The sequence below is a fragment of the Ovis aries genome, chromosome 1, assembly GCF_016772045.2.
Source record: "Ovis aries strain OAR_USU_Benz2616 breed Rambouillet chromosome 1, ARS-UI_Ramb_v3.0, whole genome shotgun sequence".
Taxonomy (NCBI): Eukaryota; Metazoa; Chordata; class Mammalia; order Artiodactyla; family Bovidae; genus Ovis; species Ovis aries.
In genome coordinates this window covers 64,016,414-64,042,213 of record NC_056054.1, presented here as the reverse complement: position 1 = coordinate 64,042,213, position 25,800 = coordinate 64,016,414, and the positions used below count along the sequence as shown (strand labels likewise).

At 36.3% G+C, this 25,800-nt stretch overlaps 1 protein-coding gene and 1 long non-coding RNA gene across 6 annotated transcripts in view; both read right to left on the bottom strand.

Annotated features, from left to right (window-relative positions):
* The window catches only part of HS2ST1 (heparan sulfate 2-O-sulfotransferase 1), a 191,959-nt gene that overhangs the window by 158,746 nt on the left and 7,413 nt on the right, over window positions 1–25,800 (bottom strand). The window lies entirely within an intron of this gene.
* On the bottom strand, window positions 569–25,800 carry LOC132659355 (uncharacterized). Its single transcript, XR_009599679.1, has 2 exons — window positions 20,352–25,800; window positions 569–20,295 (listed from the first exon to the last, which is right to left on the bottom strand). It is a non-coding gene; the product is annotated as an uncharacterized LOC132659355 (long non-coding RNA).

The following is a 25,800-nucleotide window of genomic DNA, read 5'->3' as shown; positions in this document are numbered from 1 at the left end:
TAAACTAAAATACTTTTATGTATATTGTTTCTTTGCCTGAAATGTCTGCCTTCCTATTCACTGGTTGAATTAACTTCCAACTCCTCATCTGAGGTTCAGTTCAGTACCACTTTCCACTGAAAGGACTACTGCTGCTGCTGCTAAGTCACTTCAGTCATGTCCGACTCTGTGCGACCCCATAGATGGCAGCCTATCAGGCTCTCGTGTCCCTGGGATTACTGAAACTTCACAAATCCATTTCATTGCCATCATAAAGCAGAAAAGACAGGGGAATTCCCTGGAATTGTCTGCTAAACAGACAAAATAAGAAGCAACCCTTTATACTCCAACTTTATATTTTTAAAAAATTCAAACCTAAAAAAAAAAAAAAGGTTTAAGAAAATATGATGATGAGCACCCTTACAGCCTTCATCGAGATCATTCAGTATCAGTGGGGGAAATATGACCCCAAAAGGGCAAAATTAGTTCCTGGGTTAGGGGTGGTAGTGATAAAACTCTCTGACCATTACAAAAAGGTTGAGTATTCCACACTGACCAACTGTGAACATTCTATCTCATTTGCTTTCTCTTTTTACACATACACACTATTTTTCTTTTTGGCTGAACCATTTTCAAGTTGGTTGCATATTTCATGACATTTCACCCCTAAATATGTCAATATGTACTCCTCCAAGAGCATTTTCTTCCACAGTCATTATAATATTAACATCTATTATTATTATTACCATCCATTCTCAAATTTGTCCAATCAGTCCAAATTTGTCCTTTATGTTTTATCTTACAATCCAATATAAAATGGGCTCAGCACACAACACAGTAGTGTCTCTTTAGTCTCCTTTAGTTGCCCTATTTATTTAATCTTTCATGTTACCAATATTTTTTCAAGAATATTTTTACTAATATTTACCAATTGTTCTAGAGAAGATCCCCTACTTGGATTCCCTTGATTTTTTTTCTTCATTAAATTATCATTTTTTAAAACTGTCAGAAATTTCACACAAGTGAAGTTTTAGTCTTCTTGGTGCATCACATCAAGATGCATATAACATCAGATCATGCTACAATGTTAAGTTTGATCATCTGGTAACCAGTAAAATTTCTCCATATCATTGAATTTAAATTACCATATACGTGGCTAATGTACTGTATTAGAAGTGTGAGTTCGTGTGAAGTTGCTTCAGTCGTGTCCAACTCTTTGCCACCCCAAGGACTGAAGCCCGCCAGGCTCCTCTGTCCATGGGGATTCTCCAGGCAAGAATACTGGAGTGGGTTGCCATGCCCTCCTCCAGGGGATCTTTCTGACCATAGGTTTTAACTCACGTCTCTCATGTCTCCACAAGTTCTTTACCACTAATGCCATCTGGGAAGCCCAATCTCTCAACTTTTTATCACATTTGCCACTTAAACCCAAACACATGCAATGCAAACTTTTTAAAAACCAATAACATGGCAAGAGTAATAGTAACTATCATTTGGGAACTTTTTATATTACATAAGGTAATTTACACACATCTTCATTTAATCCTCACGATGACCCTCTAATTGAGAGTACACCTTTCTGAGACAGGTTTTATGATTAAATTAACCCTGTAATAAGAGCAGAGTTCTCTTTAACAAAATACACTTAGAAAAACTAGGGTCAGCTAAACTGTTAACTGAATCACTTTTTAATATGCTAAAAATTTTAATACTACATTAAAAGCATTAGTTGGAAGAAATCAATAGCTACTGAAAACCTCTAACAGCTAGAAGTTTTAGAAAAGTTAGCAACACCTTTACTGTTGCTTAGTCACTAAGTCTGACTCTGCAAGCCATGGACTATAGTCCAACAGGCTCTTTACTAGCCTGATTAAAAATACATGGCATAGGGAAACTTTATTTAATTTCTAATGTCATGGATAACTTTAGAATACGAACCACACTGTATCTGGAGCAAGTGATAAGCCTTTCAAATGAAAAACAAACCACAATTCTGATCAATAGGCAAATATAGAGGTCTGATTGAATAAAGCTATTTTGAAAATTCTTTAACTGATATACAACTATACAGGAATGAAAACTATCCTTTAAACAGCAAACTCATAGGCAATCTTATCCAAAAACTCATACTTTAATACTGCAGCATTCTAACACTAAAAGATATATAGTGAAATCTCTCCCCCTCCCCCATCCTCCCCTCCCAAAAGAGATTTTAAGAGTCTGCATGAAAGGTTTCATATGTGACAAGCACAACCCACTGAGATCCATAAAAGCAGAACCTCACTCCCTAACAGAATACAATTTGCAAAGACCTCAACAGGTTTGAATTTGAAACTCTTAAAAAAAAAAAAAGTGAGTATCAGTATCATGAAGTACTCACTATTCTACCTTCTCTCTCTCTCTCCTGGACCTTCACATGTATTACTCTTCTTGAAATACTCTTTTGCCTATTATCTGTCTTCTCCAAAGTCCTTGAACATTTTTCATTCTCCCAGGAAAACCATTCTAAACCTTTAGCCTATAAGTCTCCTTCCCTCAGCTGTTGTAGGACTGGTGTGAGAATTAAATAAAAACAGAAATAGGTGGCATGTAACAATTCTGGATAGAGGACATGCAATCTTCTATTGTATATAACCTGCTAGCATACAAGTATCTGGTCCATGACAGGCACACAAGTATTTGCTGAAATAAAACAAAACAACACAGAGGGAAACTGTTCCAAGATAGAAAGAGAGAGGGGAGATAAAGGAATCAGGTGTGCTCTCTTGGAATAAAGGAATGTGAATATTTTAAAAGAAAATCCAATTAACCAGAACACCCTTCATCAAAACTAACAGAGTTAACTTTCTGGTTATTATAGTTACAAGGGCATGTAACATGCAAACAACAAAAGTATCTCTTCAAATAAAAAGAAAGTCAACAACAACAACAACAACAACAAAAATAAATAAAGAGGTCACACTTCTGAAACTTTATTTAATAGCCTTGGAAGACAGAGTGCCTTTCTCTAAAGCAAAATTTGTACTCCCTAAGTTCAGGGCTCCTCTCCAATAATGGAACCCACTTCATGTGCAGATGTCATCCAGCCTACTTCATGTCACCTATGGCAGGTGGAGCTCAGCAAACTCGTGCAAAAACGCTAATACGTCTTCTTACCAGCTTCCATGAAACTCTGGCAGGCTAATCCGTTGGTTTACAATGAAATCTCAGAATCTGTATATCCATAAAAGTAATCACGTGGAAAAGTCAAAGGTCTCACAAGTCTAATTTTTTTCTTAGTTTTTCAGAACATATATTGTCGGGAGCCGCGTAGGCATTACTGACAAAATGAAGGCACGGCCCCAAACCCCTCTCTTTGTCCCGCAGGCACGGACCGGGATGAAGGAGTTAAGCCTTGTGATTCTGACTTGTTTTTTCCTCTCCTTGGCTGAGTTGACTGAAAAGGAATATTAAGGTGCTTATTGTTCTTGAGAGGAGCATGAGAAGGCACAAAGCCTGCAGCTGTGCTCAGAGAATAATCCATAAAGTTAATCATTGACATTTGTTTAAGCACTTTTACAAAAGAGTGTTCAGGATGAGCACATAGGCCACAGCTTGAGGCCATGGGAGGGACTGCTATCTGAAGCCTATTTGTGAGGAAAATGTTTATGGCAAAGGAGTTTACTGAATTTAGGGCTTAGAAATAATTAAAATAGTTAGAAGTTAAAGATTTAATGAATGTTGTAATGTTAGCATATTTTACTATAGCTTATAGAGGTTAGGAATTTTAGAGATACTAGAGCTAGAAGCCTTTTTAAGAGATAGTGAACTCAGGATGTTAGGGGCAAACAGGATTTAGAAAGATAAATAAACTGAGGAATGTAGCATGAGTTACAATGTAATCACAAGTTAACTATAGGACACATAAGAGGAAGTAGATAACAGATGGTAAAGCTGATTCCCAGAGAATCACTGAAGCAGGAACTGTTTGAGGGGCAACAATGACTTATGGATATAATAAATCTGGGTGAGGGGGAACTGAAAATATCAAACCGCTGACCTAATGCTTTTGTAAAAGTATAAAACAAAATCTTAAACTTGAATTAAATGTGCAGTCCAAGAAAACTGAGAGACTGTGTTGTTACTCCCCGACACCGTCCCTCCCTTCAGGTTGAATCCCTGGCTGCTGGAGCTGGACTCCAGCAATATATGATAATCTAATCAAATGTCTTGTATGAGCACTGGAAAGGATAATTTTATGGTATCTGTCTATAAAGGTACCATTAGATTATTCAGCTACCTGTTTTCTAGATACCTACTTCCAAAACACAGTAATATTTTCCATTTTTCTAGCCACAGAGATATGCTCAGTGATTAAAGATGCTCTTGATATGATGGACTCTCTAGCCAAGTGGTATTCAAAGAGCAGTCAATATATGCACTTTGTGAAAGATACCCAGAAGAGTCTGATACATAGCAACCTACATCTCACCCAGGTAAAACCAATGCTTTAGGAGTCCACCCTCATAAACAGTAAGAGACTTCTATCATTAGGGTGACAATCTACACAACACCCTCTTATAAACACTGGAGGTAGTACAATTTGATAAAAGTAGTTGTAGTTCTAGTTCTACCAGCATTAAATGAATAACTAACTTCAGTCACATCATCTACTAACTTCAGTCACATCATCTTGTTCCCATGCTTCGTTTGCCTTATCTGTTTAAGAAGACTCCACTGGACAATTACTAAGATCCCTTCACCTGTAAAATTCTTTAACTCACATGCTACCAGTTACTAAAATTGCTGTGATTCAATGGAAGATATTCACCTATTAGAACAACAATAACAAATATAGTTTGACATCCCTTTAATATACAAACAACGCTAACTCTAGGTTAGAAAACAAAACAAATACATACATGTCAGCTCTAAATTCATGGAGCTAAGAGGTAGTTAGACACACTATTAAAACCTGATCCTTATCAGCCCAGACCTAAACTGTCAAATATTTGTGGATAGACAAATGAGGGTATCCCTGAACATACCAGTCTGACCACTTGTCTCAGATTTTCTTGTTTTTTTTTTGTTTGTTTGTTTTTTTAAGAGTCTTGGCTACCAAGAGGGTATTTTGTTATCCAAAACAGTCTCCTTTTGTGGGACATCAATTCATGTTCATGTTCTTATAGCAGTGTATATGTGAAGCAGTGTAGCAGTGTATATTTGAAGTTCTTCTGAAGCTGGGCATTTTAATAATCATGGTTCTTCCCTAAGGCCAATATGTCATCTAGTCTATAAGAAGTTCAAGATGTTGCAAAATTCTTGTATAAAATCTACAGGTCACTGCAAGGCAATTTTACCTACAGAGTACTAAGATGGAAGCATATTTTAAGAGAGATGTAGATTCAAATCTAACTTATTAGCTGTTTGAGCCTTTTCAACCTAGTTAAAAGCCAACACAGGACTGTTTGTAAGAATTAAATTAGACTATTTCATAAATGGCCTAGCAAACTTGGACATATTTAAATGTTCAATAAATGATAGGTAATATTAAATGAAATGTGTGATATTCCATGATCTTTCCTTTAACCTCCTGCTTGTATCCCACTATTTTTTAACAAAATTGAACATTTTTAACATGCCATATCACATCTCAAGTGTTGAATATACCTTAGGTGCCTTATGTTCATACCTTTGATCTGCCTGAATTTTCCCTGGCAAATTCTTATCCATTCTTAGAACTACTGATCAAATCCCATTCCCTTTCAAGAGAACTTCAAATACCTACTCCTTTCAGAAAGTCTGTCAGACCCCTGGGTGCTTGCAGCTGGGGCTCAAAGGGAAACAAATTACTAACGCCTAAGAAAATTTAGATGACTATAAGAACAGGTGCTGGCTTTATAGAAAGTAGAAACTATCAACTCAAACATTACAGATCAGCTAAAAGAAAAAAATCTTCACTGTGAAACTAAACTTATATTGAAAGCAGGGCAAAGACAGCAGAATATCCAGAATGTCCAGAATATAGACAGGAGCTGCTTCAAGACTATTTGAATTAATGAATTTGTGAAAAAAGCCTGGGAAATTAAAAGTATTGTTTTGCATGGTTCCTAATAGCTATGCTGGAGAGAAAGCCTCACAAGAGTGCTCAAGCAAGTATGCTTCCCACATTTTTAAAAAAATCAATTTTTAATAATGTTTCGCTTTTTAAATCACTGGGTCAAAGTTATGTCATTCTGGCACTGTTTTGATTTATATACTCAACTTTACTCCCTACCTTAAAAGTCAAAACTTCTGAAGGTACCTAACCTCAAAATTTTGTTTATGCTTCCTATAATCTCTCTCAGACATATCCTTCCACTAAAACTTTTTCTTAATTTTCTAATATTTGCATTAAGGCCAACCTAGAGAGTCTCTTTTCATAATTTAGGATCCTCCCAAAAGAAATGACAACATTAAATCTTTCAAAGTAACTTTTGATATCTTTTGTAGGAAGTCTTCAGAAATAAAAGGTTTGAATTAAAATTGTTATCACTGGGTACAAACCGATGGTGTGATCACTCACACTCACCTAGAGCCAGACATCCAGGAATGTGAAGTCAAGTGGGCCTTAGGAAGCATCACTATGAACAAAGCTCGTGGAGGTGATAGAATTCCAGTTAAGCTATTTCAAACCCTAAAAGATGATGCTGTGAAAGTGCTGCACTCAATATGTCAGCAAATTTGGAAAACTCAGCAGTGGCTACAGGACTGAAAAAGGTCAGTTTTCATTCCAATCCCAAAGAAAGGCAATACCAAAGAATGCTCAAACTACCACAAAATTGCACTCATCTCAAACGATAGTAAAGTAATGCTCAAAATTTTCCAAGCCAGGCTTCAGCAATACGTGAATCACGAACTTCCAGATGTTCAAGATGGTTTTAGAAAAGGCAGAGGAACCAGAGATCAAATTGCCAACATCTGCTAGATCATGGAAAAAGCAAGACAGTTCCAGAAAAACATCTATTTCTGCTTTATTGACTATGCCAAAGCCTTTGACTGTGTAGATCACAATAAACTGTGGAAAATTCTGAAAGAGATGGGAATACCAGACCACCTGACCTGCCTCTTGAGAAACCTGCTAACAGGTCAGGAAGCAACAGTTAGAACTGGACATGGAACAACAGACTGGTTCCAGATAGGAAAAGGAGTGTGTCAAGGCTGTATATTGTCACCCTGCTTATTTAACTTATACACAGAGTACATCATGAGAAACACTGGGCTGAAGGAAGCACAAGCTGGAATCAAGATTGCCAGGAGAAATATCAATAACCTTAGATAAGCAGATGACACCATCCTTATGACAGAAAATGAAGAAGAACTAAAGAGCCTCTTGATGAAAGTGAAAGAGGAGAGTGAAAAAGTTGGCTTAAACCTCCACATTCAGAAAACAAAGACCATAGCATCCGGTCCCATCACTTCATGGGAAATAGATGGGGAAACAGGGACAACAGTGGCTGACTTTATTTCTTTGGGTCCCAAAATCACTGCAGATGGTGACTGCAGCCATGAAATTAAAAGACACTTACTCCTTGGAAGCAAAGTTATGACCAACCTAGACAGCATATTAAAAAGCAGAGACGTTACTTTGTCAACAAAGATTCATTTAGTCGAGGCTATGGTTTTTCCAGTGGTCATGTATGGATGTGAGAGTTGGACTGTAAAGAAAGCTGAGTGCCAAAGAATTGATGCTTTTGAACTGTGGTGCTGGAGAAGACTCTTGAGAGTCCCTTGGACTGCAAGGAGATCCAACCAGTCCATCCTAAAGGAAATCAGTCCTGGGTGCTCACAGGAAGGACTGATGTTGAAGCTGAAACTCCAATACTTTGGCCACCTCATGCGAAGAGCTGACTCATTTGAAAAGACCCTGATGATGGGAAAGATTGAGGGCAGGAGGAGAAGGGGATGACAGAGGATGAGATGGTTGGATGGCATCACTGACTCAATGGACATGGGTTTGGGTAAACTCCGGGAGCTGATGTTGCACAGGGAGGCCTGGTGTGCTGCGGTTCATGGAGTCGCAAAGAGTAGGACACGACTGAGCAACTGAGCTGAACTGAACTGAACATACCAGGTTATCTCAGCATCAGTGGTTGAAAAGTCTAGTCCCAAACTACCTGGATGCTGACTGATTAAGATACTAAATTTACTCTTCATATTCAGTAAGAACTTGTTGTTTCTTCAGAAAAAGTTAGATGTAAAGCTCAATATTAAACATTTAACTTCTACTGATAAATATTCAATGATTCATATGTAATTTTAACACTAAGACTCACACTAAGCACAAATTTCTACATGTTTTTATTCTGACATTTTAGGATACTTTTAAGAGGAATCTGATCTAAAATCTGTAGTTTTTATTCAAAGTTATTATTAATATTTCTTTAAAAAGGTTTTAATACTATACTTTAACAGTTAATTTTAGATATTAAGGGTCACCATAGTATTTTAAAGCTGGAAGAAACTTCAAACATCTCTTGCTTATTATAAAATGTAAGGCTAAAATATAAGACTAGAAAAGGCAAAGAAGTAGAAGCCACAAAGTTTGATGACTGACTGTATATACAGGGAAAAAGTCAAGGATGACTCCCAGTTTTCAAGTCAAAGTAGAGTTTAGAAGGGAAACCAACTGGGAGGGCAGGAAGAGTGGAATAAGAGAAAGGTTATTTTGCTGCTGTTTTAAATAGAGTATGACACTAATCTTACCTTATCAGTGGAGAAAAGCTCATTCTTCTGAGATGAATGGGAGGGGTGTGGAAAGAGTAGGAGCTAATCACTGCCCCAGCCTGAAGTAGGAAATCTCTGTCTTCAGCCCATATACAGATCCTTTTCCATTTTCCATTTCCCACAAATAAATACCTAAATTAGTGCCCAGAAATATAGCCCTCACAAAAGCACTTGATTCTCTTATAAATAATACAAAATATTTCCATTATTTCTAAAATAATTTACTCTTATATTGAACTTTAAAAAGATGTTCAACCTTTGTTCCACCCTCTCTAGCATTACTTCAGTCCTTTCATGTGAACCAGACAGGACAGCATGTAGAACCAAGATAATCCAATCAACAATAACCTATTTTAACTGTGCACTGTAAATTAAAGTCTAAATGAATTCTATTCATTATCTAAAATTTAAAGGGATTGATCTCTTATTTGACAGAGAATTTACTAAAGATAAAAGAGTTGGCTGGTTTCAGTGGTGTGGGCACCGTTAATTGTGCCTGCCAACAAGCTAGTCTCATAAACACTGGATTCTGTTCATCCAATGTTCCTTGTCAACAAGCCATAATCACATTAGTAGATTTTAACAAAGCAGAATTAATCCTGTGTGTCTCCTTAAAGTTTAGGTTCTCAAGCTTTCACAATTTTTTAACAGGAAAGTCTTTAAACAATCAGTACTGAATGTTCATATACAAAAAGATGAAAAAAGTTTATATGCAGAATTGGTTTCATCACTAATTAATAACCTCCAGTGGGGTATCAAGTTTCCGCTCATAAACATTTCTCTTCTAAATTTTATCTCTTTTATTACTTGAGATTTATGAAAATATTTGGTTTATGAAAATATTTCTGGAAAAGATAAACCCAACACAGTGGTTATCTGTACAGAAGAACAGAGGGAAATAAGTTCAGTGAAAAGTATCAGAGGCTTTGACCTATCTCTAAAGCTTTATTATGAATGTGAAAATACATTACTGTTTGAATAAATCCAAGTGGTGTGTACAGGCTATAAATTAAGTATATGGTTGGGAGGGAAATTATAAAAATTACTTTGTCTCTCAACTCACCTGTTCTACCTCTCCCATGCACTGCTTCCCACCCCCCACCCCCCGACCCACAGAAAACTTTATAGCTATAAGCAATTTTGGTCAAAGGGGAAGAAGACATAGTTTGGGAATTTTACACATTTCATACGAAGGTAAATCTTGGGAGTGTGGAGTAGGAAAGATTCCAGAAAACAGGCATCCAAATACAAATTATGACATTATTTTGCCAAGAATTACCTATATCAATAACTGTCTTTGGAGAGACTTCTAAAATTATCTTTAATATCATTTTCTTTCCAGTTCTACAGCAGATCACAGATGTTTGGGCCACAAACTTTTGATTATCCTGGGAGGAGCTTTTCTACCTTTTGATATGTTTTTAATAGTCATCATTTTCCAAAATCATATGAGAATTTCAGTTTAATTTTCTCATAGCCAAATATGCTGAAATAAGACTGCCAACAACCTTTACCCAAGTGACATCAATTACTCTGAATAGAACATTAAATATAACTTTAAATCTAATTGGACTTCCTACTATAGCCTACTGAATCTGAAAATAATATGAGAAGTTACCTGACGAAGTTCTTTAACACGTACCTTTAGTAAGCAGTAATTATTAGAATGATGAATCTTTTTTAGTAATGTTCACACACATAACTTCAAAAATCTGTCAGATTTTGAGACTGAGGGAAAAACGACTAGAATACACACAGTGTATTTACAAAATCCTGTGAAAAAAATAATGCCAGCAGTAAATGGACTAACTGGGATTTTATTCATCTCCCTGAATTATATAAGTTGTAGGGCTGACCAAGAAAACAGTTATTTATCAGCATATATTGTTATTTCTTATAGTTTGAAGGAAATAACAATTAACTATTAAAGCTAACTGTTAAGCCTTTTGGTCTTTTGATCAAATCTGGTAACCAACGTTCAAAATTTAGGCAGTAACAGTGCCAATTTTAAGGTGACCATGGTAAACTCAAAAACATAACTTAAAATATTCATATTAGTGTTATAACTATGACAAGAATTCTGAGGAGCTTAAAAAAATGACAAAAAGCTATTATATATTTGAACTGAGTAGGTTCAGAATGAGTCCCTAGAATACAGTCTTTCAACCTTATCAATCTCATTTGCACAAGAGAATCACATCACTGAGGGAACTGAGGCCCAGGCCACACCCCAAACCAATCAAATGAAACTTGGAAGGGTGGCACCCAGGTATCAGCATTTTTTAATGTTTCCAAGGTAATTCCCACAAGTAATTAAAGTTGAGAACCACAACTCTAAGATTCTAACATTATAAACCTGATTTTGGTACCCCACTAAATCACAAACACACATGATAGGGAGCAAAAAAAACTAAGCAGTCTGCTTTTTGTGGTACAACAGACAGGAACTTTTGTGCATATGATCCTGCTGTATTTGAGGTCAAGTGAACTTTCCATCACAAAAACCAACACTGCAAATCCATCAAATACAAGAGATAAGCCATAGAAGTGGGATGGAAACACTTTTCTATACAACTGATGATTGCACACACCTGCAACTAGTCTATACCCTGAAATAAGTGAGAGATGAAACATGTATTTTTCCTAAGGCTTATACACGCCTGTCCTTAACGAAAATAAAAGTCCAAGCGATAATGATGAAAATCCATCCCTATCAGTGAGAAAACATCATTTCTGAAAGCAAACCTCAAGAAGCCCTCCTACACATTTTAAACAGCAAGAAATTTCAATTGAATCTACTTGCATAAACACTTCACAATTTTTTATATATATATATATATTTAAAAAACCAACACTTAAGTTTTACATATATTCAGGTACCAACTAGTATTAGAAGGAAAAAACCATATAGAAATTCAAACGCAGTTTCTTCTTTAAAAGAAGTATCTTCTACCAGCCTCTACTTTGTTGTATGGTAGACCACATTTATACTGTTTCGTCATTTCCTAGACTCCCTAAGAATCAAGCCATCCAACATCTTTGTGAGATGGAAACTAATCAGTTACCCACACATTATTCTCAACTCCTTATTTCTAAGACTGAAAAACTTAACTCATAAGCAGTTACTTAACTGAGCCAAGGTGACTGAGACCAAAAAAAAACAAATCTGAAAACTTGCCAACATTCACTGTTCCGCTGTTCTGTTTTGTCTTACTAATCCACCCCACCTCAGCCAAAAAAAGGGAAGTTATAACATGTGAACATTTATCCCACTGTTTTTCATAACTGGGGTACCACAAAAGCTTTGCAGGGAGTCGTCGCTTTCCAAAAAAAAAAAAAAAAAAAAAGCCCTGCTGAAAGAGAGCAAGTATAAAGAACTCAATAGGGAAGAGAACGAAAAACTGAAGAGAAATGGACAAGAATTATTCACAGCAACTTAACTGAAAATGATTGATATTTTAACTATTAAGAAAAAAGATTCTCATTAAAAAATTAAGCAACAGTGCACTAATCAAATCTAGAAGATATCCCATTCCCATACAAGTCTATATACACTTTAATTTCAAATTTTCAAGCTGTTTACAAGTAAATAAGCACACCCAGTTTCTTATTAACTTAGTGCAGAACTTCTGAAAAAAAGATGTCTGTACATACAGTCTATCTTTAAAAATAAAACAGAAAACACTTTAGACACACTGTTCCACCAATGTACCTTTCATCTGACTAGAAGAAATTAACATACAATCTCACCTTTCCTTCCAGAAGATTTCAGAGTAACAGAAGATTACTGAGCAACAGCTCCGTATAAGGAATACAAAGCTAAAATCATTTAACAAGTGACCTAGGTATATGTCAGAGAATGACTGCTGTTTGAGTATACATGTAGAAGAGGTTAACGACAAAAACAAAATGCATTCTTAAAGGATTTACCACATTAAGATCTAGAAGCACAAGTGTGGTATTCACAGCTTCTACCTAATGAAGTATCTGAAATAAATAGAGAAAGACAGAAGAGAAGGTATCAGTGAATGCTAAAGCAGTAGACAAAAGTGCCCAAAGAAAGCAATGCAGCTACTAAAACTAACTGATCAGCTCAGATTTGAAAGGGATACATAGGCACAAGCTAACAGGAAAGACAACCTGACAAGGACAAATATAAGAATGACACAGAATTAAGAAAACTGCTGAAGACTGCAACCATGGTTAAAAATGTAACCCCTTTCCAAGAAATAACATGCGAAAAAAATGTAGAAACTTCCAAAATGTAAAAGAAGACCTGACTAAACAAAGAAATAACTTTCCAGATGGGGAAGTCCAAACATAATTCTATCATTCTAATCATATTATTAATCGTAAGCAGTTTTGCTTATTTCTTTTACTTAATAACATGATTCAGAGGTTCAACTGGGATAATAAATAGACATATAAAATAAAGAACCATAAAGGAAGGATTAACCCTAAAAACTAAAAGGCTGTTAAGAACTGAAAGTAGTATAACCCTAACACAAAAATTATTAAGATAAAGCAGTGTAATGATGGCCCGGAAGCATACCATATTCCTTACACCCTTACAAACTTAAAATCCAAAAAGAATGGATTGAAAAATAAAAGCCAACAAATAAGTGAATAAAATTACGTCACAATTTATAAAATATTACTAAGGGTTTCTGGTCTGACATGTAAGTGCTTATAAATCATTACCACCATTCTCACAACAGGGAAAAATCTGAACAAACTGAAAATTAACAATGGTTTTTAGATTTCCACTCACACACGGGTCATTTTCATTTAAGACATATAACTAAAGGCAAAAAACCCAAAAGATAAATGATTCTGACTATCTCAAAACAAAAGTTATTGCATACATAAAAATACTATGAAGCAAATTAAAAAGCCAACTACTATCTAGGGAAAATTATGAAAATAGTCGTATTACATTTTTTATAACAAAGCATCTAAGGAGAGCATGAAGGATCGATTGCTTTGAATATAAAATAAATGGGTTTAATTTTATGTACTATACCATGGACTACCAGAAGAATGCTTGGGGGGAAAAAAAGATACCAGCTCTCTTCAAAACTATCTTTAATTTAAGCTCTGGCAATTTTACATTAGACTTTAATATTAATCTAACAGCACTTAATTTAAATCACACATGAATGCTGTAGTTCAGAAATGTCAACTCAATCCACATTTTTCTTATTTAAGCAGCTACATTAATCAGCCATAAACAACTTTTATCAGGTTTTCTTAAATTAAAAACCATCAAAGAAAAAGATTACTTATATATCATAAACAAACTTCTCTTCAAATTATTACATGGTTTCAAATTCTCTGTCAAAATGTAATTAATAATCAATATGTAAAGTTCTACCTTGATGGATTTTACACTGGAAACAAACTTAAATTGTAGTTGGAGCTTCCCAGTAAGAACAGCATTATTACAAATAATTTCTGCTACAATATCCTGGTCTCAGTTCTCATGACTAGACTTCTAATTTTCCCAAATTGTCCAAAAGAAAATGGGCTAAGAAACCTAAAATGGCAGTTAATATTTACACAAATACCTCTCCTACTTCATTCTGCCCTCTTCCCTCATTCTGTATTACATGTACATCTGGAAATCTCCTCAACAATTTTTCAGGACAAGATCAATGAATAATAAATGTGGAAAAAGTGTATAATATAACTCAAATTCAGAAAATCAACTGCAAACATTTAACTATATTCAACACTATTTAAGTAAGACTTAGTATTCTTATTTAGAATTATGCATGTAAGAATTAAAGATTTTAAAATTTAAAAAATAAACAAAAAAAAAAAATTAAAAAAAAATTAAAAAAAATAGAAAAAAAAATAAAATGAAAGAGTTATCAAGCATGAAAAGACATGTGGGAAACTTAAATACATGTTAATAAGCGCAAGAATATTGATTGCAATGATCACACACTGAGAAAATGTCCAAATCAGGGAGACAGTAGAATGATTAGAAATTGTCATGGGTAAGGAGGGTACTATGAATAGGAGTAGCACAAATTATTCTTAAAGTTAAATTATTGCAGATGATACCATAATGATGGATACATGTACTTGTATTTGCCCACAAACCTAGAACATAAAACACAAAAGTGAACCCTAATGTAAACTATGGACCTAGGGTGGTTATGATGTGCCATTACAGGCTCATTAGTTGTAACAAATGTGCTGCTCTGGTGGAGGATGCTGATAATGGCAGAGGTTATACATGTGTGGGCATGGGGGGCATTTTGGAAATCTTTGTACATTCCCTTCAACTTTACTGTGAGTCTAAAACTACTCTAAACATTACAAATATCTGGAAATAAATTTAAGTTAATTAAATAAAAATAAATAAATAAATAGAATTACCTCTCTTCTCAAAGAACATTTTTAAAAGAGAGTAACACCATATGAGGATAGGGGAAGGTTAGGTGAAATGCAAAAGGTTTATGGAGTTCTTCAATTCTATCATCCTCAATTCGGGATTGGCAAACTCACTAAGAAATAAATTAAGTCTTAAAGGTACAGCTAAAATGTAAGTAAATAGAGCCCCTAACAAATGCAGCATCTCGGTCAAAATATTTTCACTGCCAATTAGCAAAATTAAAAGTCTTATGTTTCATAAACATAAAAGCTACTATAATATGCAAATCAAAAATCACTGCTTATTCATGAACTTGTATATCACAATTTTATATCAAACCTTCAGCAATGTTGACCAATACTTAAGAATAGCATGCTAATGCAAGAAAAAAAGAAAAAGCAATAATATATGATCAAAGAGGTGATTGCACTAGAGTTTGTTTCTCACAACCTCTATCACAAAGGCCTACAAGATTTTCTGATCACAGAGTGGCAAATAATGTTGACCTGAGTTAAGGGAAAAAAAAAACCTTTGAAGCTGTGTAGGAGCCAAGAATTGATTCTCATAATCCCAGCAATTAGTATAAAACTACAACCTTTTCTATTCTATTCTACATCTGAGTGAAAAGAAAAAAGAAAAAATTGAAATTCCTAAGTTAAAATTAGGGATACAAAACAGGTGTTTTCCCTCTATTTGAGAAGATGACAATGAATCACTGTGGGAAAACTGACAATAAAGGAACTACCACAAAAAACTTCTCCCACAGTGGAAAAATACATTTTTTTTCCTTCACTAGTTTGATCATTAACGCTTTTCAAAAAGAAAAGTACTTAGAATCTAAGGGGTAATTTTATACATATATGTGCATACACACACACACACACACACACACACACACACACTGAAATTCCTCTCACAATCCAAATTTAATTAACATTCTTTTTAAAAAAGTACCTTTAAACAGCAAAGTTGGCAAGGATCAGTAAGAAAGAGGGAAGGAAGTCTGGTCATGTTAAAAGGCCAGGGCTTTTCTATAATTTATATGAAAGTAAACAGACTTATACCTTTAAGAGAAAATAATGATATGAACTGATAGTGATTTTTACTTCATCCTAAGAGAGAAAAGAAATGAACAGCTAAACTGAATGTCAAATTTATAACTCATGTAACATCATCATTTATCTGAACCGTTATCAGACAAGTGTAATCCTTTGAGATAAGCCTACAGCACGAAGAAATGTAAAGTCGAAACTACATTCAACCAAAAGACAACATCAAAGAGCAAGCAAATGTATTATTATCACTATTAATAACAACTTAAATTGTAGTTTTTATAGTTTACAAACCTTTTCATATTCTTTATACCCTTTGAGGATTAACTGTTCTTCCTAGTAACTCTGAGGATAGTAGAATAAGCATCCTTCATATTAAGTAAGTTCTATATTTATAAAACACTTAAAATATGCTCAGTACACAGTCCGATACAGTAGGTTTAGAGATCATGATGACTTGCCATTGATAGGGAAAGGGAGAAAACCATATAAGAAACACTGGTTCAAGGGCAAAGCAGGGAAAGATCTAAACAAGTAAAAAAAAAAAAAGACCAAAGGGAAGTGGTCATGTTCAAGACTAGATTATAACTAGTCACAGGCTTAATTAGTCACAGAGTTCCAACCAAGGGCAAAAGAAAAACAGCACATAATGACATCTCATGGATCAGACAGGTTCCTGGACAGATTCATCCTGAGCCAAATAAAACTATCATCACTAACAACTCCCAGGTTCAGAAGCAAAAGTCATACATACCCCTAATTTTCCTCGCTGGGAAACCTATTTTGAGACACTAAAATAGCATCACAAGTTTGCTTTCTTTCTGTTTTAACCTTCAAAACATGAAAAGAAGACATTTATGTTCTAGAGGACAAAAATGAATGGTTTTTATTCTTTCCTCTTCAACAAAATGAAGAAGTTGTCTACAAAAACATACCGTAAGATACATCAAGTCAGTCTTTCTAATCAGCTCTTCTTTGGAGGAAACAATTGAACCCAGTTGGTTTTTCGCCAGATTGGGAACATGCAACATTGTATTACAGATATGCGTGTATATGATGAAATTAAAAAATGCTGGCAACTGGAAGCAGCTTTCTAACATTCAAATACAAATAATCACCAATTTCTCAGTCATATTTAAGAACCACTGTGTCAAAACTGATTGCTGAACTAGTTTCAGTAAGACACAAGCAAAGCTGAAATTACTAACAAATACAAGGTTGAAGGAAGATTTTATTGATTTTATTTAACTCCAACAACTTAATTTACTCAAAGCTCCAATATTCCTCTAAATACCCAAAATATATTTATCACTAAATTTTTAAGATATTGTCCCTTTATGTTACATATCTTAGAAATCTAAAGAACCATAAATAGTCCTAATTAATCACCAAGCTGTTTGGGAAATTAAAAAAAAAAAACAATAGAATTTACAACTCTGGTTTGTTTGTTTTTTTGATGTGGACCATTTTTAAAGTCTTTTTTGAATTTGTTACAATACTGCTTCTGTTTTTTATGTTTTAGATTTTTGGCCCCCCAAAATGTGGAATCTTAGTTCCCCAACAAGGGACTGAACTCATACCAGCTGCATTGGAAGGCGAGGTCTTAACCATTGGACCATCAGTGAAGTCCCACAACTCTCTTTATTGAAGAATTTTTTGAATTATGATTTTAGTTACAATGTTTATGCTGTGCAACTAGCGCTTTTTTTTAAAGACTTTATTTTTTTAAAGTTACCATTAACTAAAAGTATACTGTAACAAGGTATTATTTTGAAAGCACAATAGCAACAGAAACCTTAATACAAGAGTCATTGTTTAAAGACAAGTATGGTGACTGGGATACTAACCTTTTGACTTATTTACCACAAAAAAGAACTACATTGATCAGTTCATTTCCTATACTCTTTTGCTTCAAAGCGTAAAGAGAATATATAACAGGAGGATGTTATCAATGAACCAATAACAGTCCTAAATTACATTCATTAACCAACTCAAGCATAATATATAATTAGAAATAAATATGCCAAGAGCTAGTCTACACCTGCATAGCCCCTTTGCTTCATTCCATAACCATACTGAGCAAAATTTTAAGGTATTTTCCAACTTAGACAACATATGATGAGTCTCTAAATTCATTTCTGTGTGCTTAACTGTACAAGTCACTTATTTTCAGCTATGTTACAAACTTAAGAAATAAATAATGGAAACATATAAGGTGCTATGTGATAAGGTGACAATGGATGACTTTTAAATTCTACTGGAATTTAGAAAAATGGGCATTTCTTTCCCTCTAAAGCCAGTTTTAAATTGCTACATAAGTACCAAATTGATTTTCAAATTTTCAAACCACTATCTCCCAAAAGGAGAATCCAACAATTTCAATTAAAAGTGGTTGCTCCTCACAGCAGAGGAAGGAGAGCTTGGGAGGAACTGAGAAGATAGCATTGATACATATATGCTACCATGGGTAAAACAGAAAGCTGGTGGGAAGCTGTCGTATAGTACAGGGAGCTCAGCTTGGTGCTCTGTGATGATGGGGGGGATTGGGGGTGGAGGGGTGGAAGAGAGGCTCAAGAGGGAGGGGATTTATGTATCCTTACAACTGATTCACACTGTTGTACAGCAGAAACTAACGTAATAATAACAAAACAATGAAGCAATTTTTCTCCAGTTTAAAAAAAATGGTTGTCCCTGATATTTTATAGTACCCATAGGGATTTGGTACAACCTAACTACCTTTAGCAAGAATTATTTCATGCAAAGTTGAAAATCTGGTAACTATAATAATAATGTTCATCTTAAGGTAAACTAGGTCCATTTTCTGTTGATGCAGCATAATGACCAGGCTTCCCAAGTGGTGCTAGTGGCAAAGAATCCTGCCAATGCAGGAGATGTGGGTTTGATCCCTGGGTCAGGAAGGTCCCCTGGAGAAGGAATGGCAACCCACTTCAATATTCTTGCCTGGGTAATCCCATCAACAGTGGAGCCTGGGGGCGCTATAGTTCCTGGGGTCACAAAGAGACATGATTGAGCAACTGAGCACACACAATGATTACAGTTACTACTGGCATCAACGTCCCTTAAAATTTCCTTCTCTACTGTTTTGCTTGCAATCGGGGTATTACAACAGGAATACAAAAAAGAAGCCTGTGAAGAGGACTATACATCCACCCACCCCAGCAAGGATATGACCAATTAGTTCCAGAAGCATACTGACAGGAAAAATAGAAAGCTCTTCCAGAGTCAGAGACTTCACTGCCCAGTTTGAAAGAGCCTCCACTGGACTCAGCTGTATCTAAAGGGATGCAGTAAGAACTGGTTTCTTGAAGTTAGAGTAAAATTGATAACAAGCAAAAGAATTAACTGACATCCACTTGAAACTTCAATGGAGATGTGACGAGATCCAGCCATTGTGAATAAGACTTGCCTCTAACTTGGAACAAACAATTTACTAAGGGCCTGTGTGCAATACCATGCTAGAAATTGAGGAAATAGAGAAAAATAAAACATTATTTCACCCTTAAATTTATAATATTAGTTTTAGTTGTCAAATATAATTCAATTTATCCAACTTTATTACTTTCCCCTAAGTCAACCTAGGGACACACAATCAGAGATAACTAGGCCACCTGGCTTCCATTTCCAGCCAAGATGGAGTAACAGGGGATTTATCCTCCCACCTGAAACAACTGAAATACATAAAATATATAACAAAAGGCTTTCAGACGCTGGTCACTGGACAGGAAATCTGTACAGGATGGGGGTCACTGCGAGAGAGAAAGGAAATGAAGTGAGTCATATGCCTCTCCAAAGAGAGTTTCCAGGCTAGAGTACAGAGAAGGGGACCTCAGAGCCCAAAAGTCTCCCTGAGTTAAGGGGCCAGGATTGGGAGTCCAGGGAGGCCAAGGCAGCTGGCTTATGCTGGGCAGAATACTAAAGACAACAAAGCTGCAAGAAAAGAATTTTCAGCCAAGTACCAATCAGTGCATATGCATGAAGAAACTAACCGAGGCCACCCAAAAGACACAGGTGGAAAATTTTCTGGGGTTCACTCAAGCAGCATTCCCACTAGCCAGAGTAGGGAAATAAAATACACAGGGTACTGGGTGGAGTACTCTGAAAGGAACTGCAAGGTTACTGCCTCAGTGGTAGGGCAAAGTTAATCATATACTCTGATCCCATCTAACAAACACAAAAGCAACCCTAGAAAGATCAAACTGTTTGTTTCTAGGAAACTTGAATGTGTCCCAAATCAAGGCTTAGAGTATGTTTAAGAATCTGAAGATATCCAACACCTAAATACCAAGCATATAAAAAAGGAAAATATGGTCCACAATGAAGAAAAAAGCAAACCAACAGAAAAATATCGAGAAAAAACACAGATGATAGAATCAGTAAACAACATCAAAAGAGTCATTATAACAATATGTCATGTGTTCAACAAAATAAAGTAAAAAGCATGTTAAAGAGACAAACAGAAGTTCTTTGTTGCTGTTGTTTTTAAAGATCCAAAATGAACTTCTAGAAACGGAAAAAATAACTGAAATGAAAAATACACTGAATGGAATTAAAAGCAGAATTAGATACACAGAAGAAAGGATTGGTGGATTGAAGACAAAGTAATTAAAAAATACCAAAAAGCAGAAAGACTAGGAAAAATAAGTAAAATGTCATCAAACATTGACAACTAAATGTAGACTATATATATATATATATATGTGACTTGAATTTTTGAAGGAAAAGAAGTACATAAAAATTATATGAAGTATTTAATAGTTATGGCCAAATTTTTCCAAATTTAATGAAAATTATAAACGCACAAGTCCAATAAGCTCAACAAACCCAAAGCACAAGAAAAAAATCAAGAAACTACAGCAAGGCTTACCATAATTACTTAAAACCGAGTGAAAATCTTACAGGCAGTCAAAAGAAAAGATATTATGAACAGCTGAACAAAGATAAGAACAATGACAGACTTCTCATCACACAGAATGCAGGCCAAAAGACAATGGAGCAACAGCTTTAAAGTACTGAAAGAAAAAAATGTCAACCTACAATTCTATACCTAACAAAAATTTCTTATAAACATTAAGGTAAATACATACCTTTTAGACATACAAAAGCAAAAAGAGTTCATCACCAAGCAGACTTTCAGTACAAGTAATTTCAAATGACACCCTTGAGGATGAAGGAAAAGAGTACCAGATGGAAATCTGCACCTCCACAAAGGAACAGAAAGCATCAGGAATGACGCATGTATGAGTAAGTTCTCTAAAAAAATGTTTTAATCTTTTTAAAAGATAACTGATTGCTTAAAAATAACAATGTATCATGCTTTGTTGTTGTTCAGTTGCCCAGGCATGTCCAACTCTTTGTGACCCCATGGACTGCAGCATGTCAGGTATCCCTGTCCCTCTGGAGTTTGCCCAAGTTCACGTTCACTGCATCAGTGATGCCATCCAGCCATCTCATCCTCTGACGCCCTCTTCTCCTCCTGCCCTCAATCTTTCCCAGCATCAGGGACTTTTCCAATGAGTCATCTGTTCACATCAGATGACCAAAATACTAGAGCCTCAGACAAAATACTGGTGCTTCAGCATCAGTCCTTCCAGTGAATATTCAGGGTTGATCTCCCTTAAGATTAACAGGTTTGAACCCCTTGCTGTCCAAGGGACTTTCAGGAGGAGTCTTCTCCAGCACCACAGTTCAAAGGCATCAATTTTTTGGCATTCTGCCTTTATGGTCCAGTTCTCACAACCATACGTGACCACTGGGAAGACCATAGCCTTGACTACATGGACCTTAGTCAGCAGAGTAATACCACTGCTTTTCAACACACTGTCTACGTTTGTCATCACTTTCCCGACAAGAAGCAATCATCTTCTGATTTCATGGCAGCAGTCACCATCTGCAATCATTTTGGAGCCCAAGAAGAGGAAATCTTCCACCTTTCTGTCACTACTTCCACCTCTTCCCCTTCTATCTGCCATGCAGTAATGGGGCCAGCGGGTTTCCCTGGTGGCTCAATCAGTAAAGAATCTGCCTGCAATGAGGGAGAGCTGGGTTCAATCCCTGGGTTAGGAAGATTACCTGGAGGAGGGCATGGCAACCCACTCCAGTCTTCTTGCCTGGAGAATCCCCATGGACAGAGGCGCCTGGCAGGCTACAGTCCATGGAGTCGCAAAGAGCTGGAAACAACTGAGTGACTAAGCAAAAGGGGCCAGATGCATGATCTTAGTTTTTTTTTAATATTTAGTCTTAAGCCAGCTCTTTCACTCTCCTCTTTCACTTTCATCAAGAGGCTCTTTAGTTCCTCTTCTCTTTCTATTAAGAGTGGTATCACCAGCATTATCTGAGGTTGCTGATTTTTCTCCCACCTATTTTGATTCCAGCTTGTAACTCTTTCAGCCTAGCATTTCTCATGATGTGCCCAGCATATAAACAAACACTGTGACAGCAGATAGCCCTGTCATACTCCTTTCTCAATCTTGAACCAATTAGTTGTTCCATACTAGGTTCTAACTGCTGCTTCTTTACCCACACACAGGTTTCTCAGCAGACAGGTAAAATGGTCTCGTATTCCCATCTAAGAGCTTTCCACAGTTTGTCATGATCCACATAGTCAAAGGCTTTAGCACAGTCAGAAACAAAGACAGGTATTTTTCTGAAATTTCCATTTTCTCTATAATCCAGTGAATGTTGGCAATTTGATCTCTAGTTCCTCTTCCTTTCCTAAACCCAGCTTGGACATCTGGAAGTTCTCAGTTCACATAACGCTGAAACCTAGCATGCAAGATTTTAAGCATGACCTTACTAACATGGGAGATGAGTACAACTGTCCGATGGTTAGCACATTCTTTGGTACTACCCTTCTTGGGGACTGGGATGAGGATCAACATTTTCCAGTTCTGTGGCCACTGCTGGGTCTTCCAGATTTGCTGACATAAGGAATGCAAAACTTTGATGGCATTATCCTTTAGGGATCTGAACTGTTCTGCAGGAATTTCATCACATGCACCAGCTTTATTAACAGCAGTGCTTCTTAAGGCCCACTTGAGTTTGTACTCCACACTGTCTGGCTTTGGGTAACTAACCACACCATCATAATAATTCGGATCATTAAGATCTTTTTTTATATAGTTCTTTTGTGTATTCTTTCCATCTCTTCTTGATTTCTTCAGCGTCTACTAGGTCTCTACCATTTTGATCCTTTATTGTGCCCATCTTTGGGCAGAATTCTCCCCTGAGGTTTTCAATTTTCCTGAAGAGATATCTAGTCTTTCCCCTTTGTTGTTTTATTATTAAGCACTGTTCATTGAAGAAGCCCCTCTTGTCTCTTCCAGCTTTTTTCTGGAACTCTGCATTTAATTGGATGTGCCTTTCCCTCTCTCCCTTGCTTTTCACTTCTCTTCATTCTTCAGCTACTTGTAAAGCCTCCTCAGATAACCACTTTGCCTTTGTGCGTTTCTTTGGGATGGTTTTGTTAGCCACCTGCTACACAATATTATGGACCTCTGTTTATAGTTCCTCAGCACATTATTAATCAGATCTAGTCCCTTGAATCTATTCATTACTGCTACTACAAATTCATCTGGAATTTGATAGAAGTCATACCTGGCTGGCCTAGTGTTTTTCCTGGTTTTCTTTAGTTTAAGCTTGAATTTTGCCATGACAAGCTGATGATCTGAGCTACAGTCAGCTCCAGGTTTTGTTTTTGCTGACTAGTATAAAACTTCTCCATCTTAGGCTACAAAGAACATAATCAATTTCATTTCTGTATTGACCATTTGGTGATGTCCATGTGTACAGTCATCTCTTGTGTTGTATGAAAAAGGGTATTTGCTATGACTAGTACATTCTCTTGGCAGAATTCAGTTAAACTTTGCCCTGCTTCATTTTGTTCTCCAAGGACAAACTTGCCTGTTACTCCAGGTGTATCTTGACTTTGTACTTGTGCATTCTAGTCCCCAAAGATGATCAGAACATCTTTTTTAGGTGTTAGTTCTAGGAGGTCTTCTAGGTCTTCACAAAACTGATCAACTTCAGCTTCTCTGGCATCAGTGGTATGGGCACAGACTTGGATTACTGTGATATTGAATGGCTTGCCTTGGAAATGAACTAAGATCATTCTGTTATTTCTGAGGTTGAACCAAGTACTGTTTATTTTGGACTCTTGTTGCTTATGAGAGCTACTCTATTTCATTTATGGGATTCTTGCCCACAGTAGTAGATATAATGGTCATCTGAATTAAATTCGACCATTCCTATCCATTTTAGTTTGCTGATTCCTAGGATGCTGATGTTTATTCTTATCATCTGTTTGATCATGTCCAATTTTCCTTGAGTCATGGACCTAACATTCCAGGTTCCTATACAATACTGTTCTTTGCAGCATAGGATTTTACTTTCATCACCAGACACATCCACAACTGAGTGTCGTATCTGCTTTGGCCCAGCCGCTTCATTCATTCTGGGGCTATTGGTAATTCTCCTTCGCTCTTCCCCAGTAGTTTACTGGACAAATTCAGACCTGGGGGATTCTTCTTTTGGTGTCATATCTTTCTGGCCTTTTATACAGTTCATGCGGTTCTCATGGCAAGTATACTGGGGTGGTTTGTTATTCCCTCCTCCAGTAGATCATATTTAGTCAGAACACTGTACCATGACCCATCCATCTTGGGTGGCCCTGCTTGGCATGGTTCATAGCCTCACGGAGTTATGTAAGCCTCTTCATCACAAGGAGGGATCCATGAAGGGCGGAAAAAGACACAAACAGATTAATATTATACTAAAAGAATGGGAAAGATACACTATGCTAAAACTAATCAAAACTGAAGTGACCAATAACAGACCAAGTAGGTTTCAGAGCAAAGAATATCACTAAGGATAAAGAGCATCATCTCATAATGAAAAAGGGGTTAATTAATCAAGAAGATATGACAGTCCTAACATTCATGCAACTACTCACAGTAGTTCAAAACACACGAAGCAAAAAGTAACAGAACTCTGAAGAGAAATAAACCCACAGTCACCACCAGAGACTTCAAAATCCCTCTCTATATAATTGATGAAAGGAGTAGGCAGAAAGACAATCAAGGATACAGAAGATATGGAAGACTGGAACTACTCGACCTGATAGTTATAGCATACTCCACCCTGTAACAATGGAATATACATTTCTCATGTTCACAAAGAACATTACTCAAGGCAGTTTATATTCTGAGTCACAAAATACTTGAAAGGATTCAAAGGATTCAACTGTGCGCCCCCATCTTCCATAGTACATAGCCACAAATGTTAAAGTGACTGCCAACTGAAAAACCATTTTCCATTCCCCCTACCACCTTTGCATGGAGATTATAACTAGTCCTCACCCATGGCTTCCCTGGTGGCTCTGTGGGAAAGAAGCCGCCTGCCAGTGCAGGAGATACAGGTTCCATCCCTGGTGTGCAAAGATCCCTCGGAGAAGGAAATGGCAACCCACTCCAGCATTCTTGCCTGGGAAATCCCATGGACTGAGGAGCCTGGTGGGCCAGTCCATGGGGTCATAACAGAGTCGGACAAGACTCAGCAACTAAAACAACAACAAAACCTCATCAATAGACTGAGGGTAAAAGAGGTCAAAAAAGTTGAGAAAGGGGC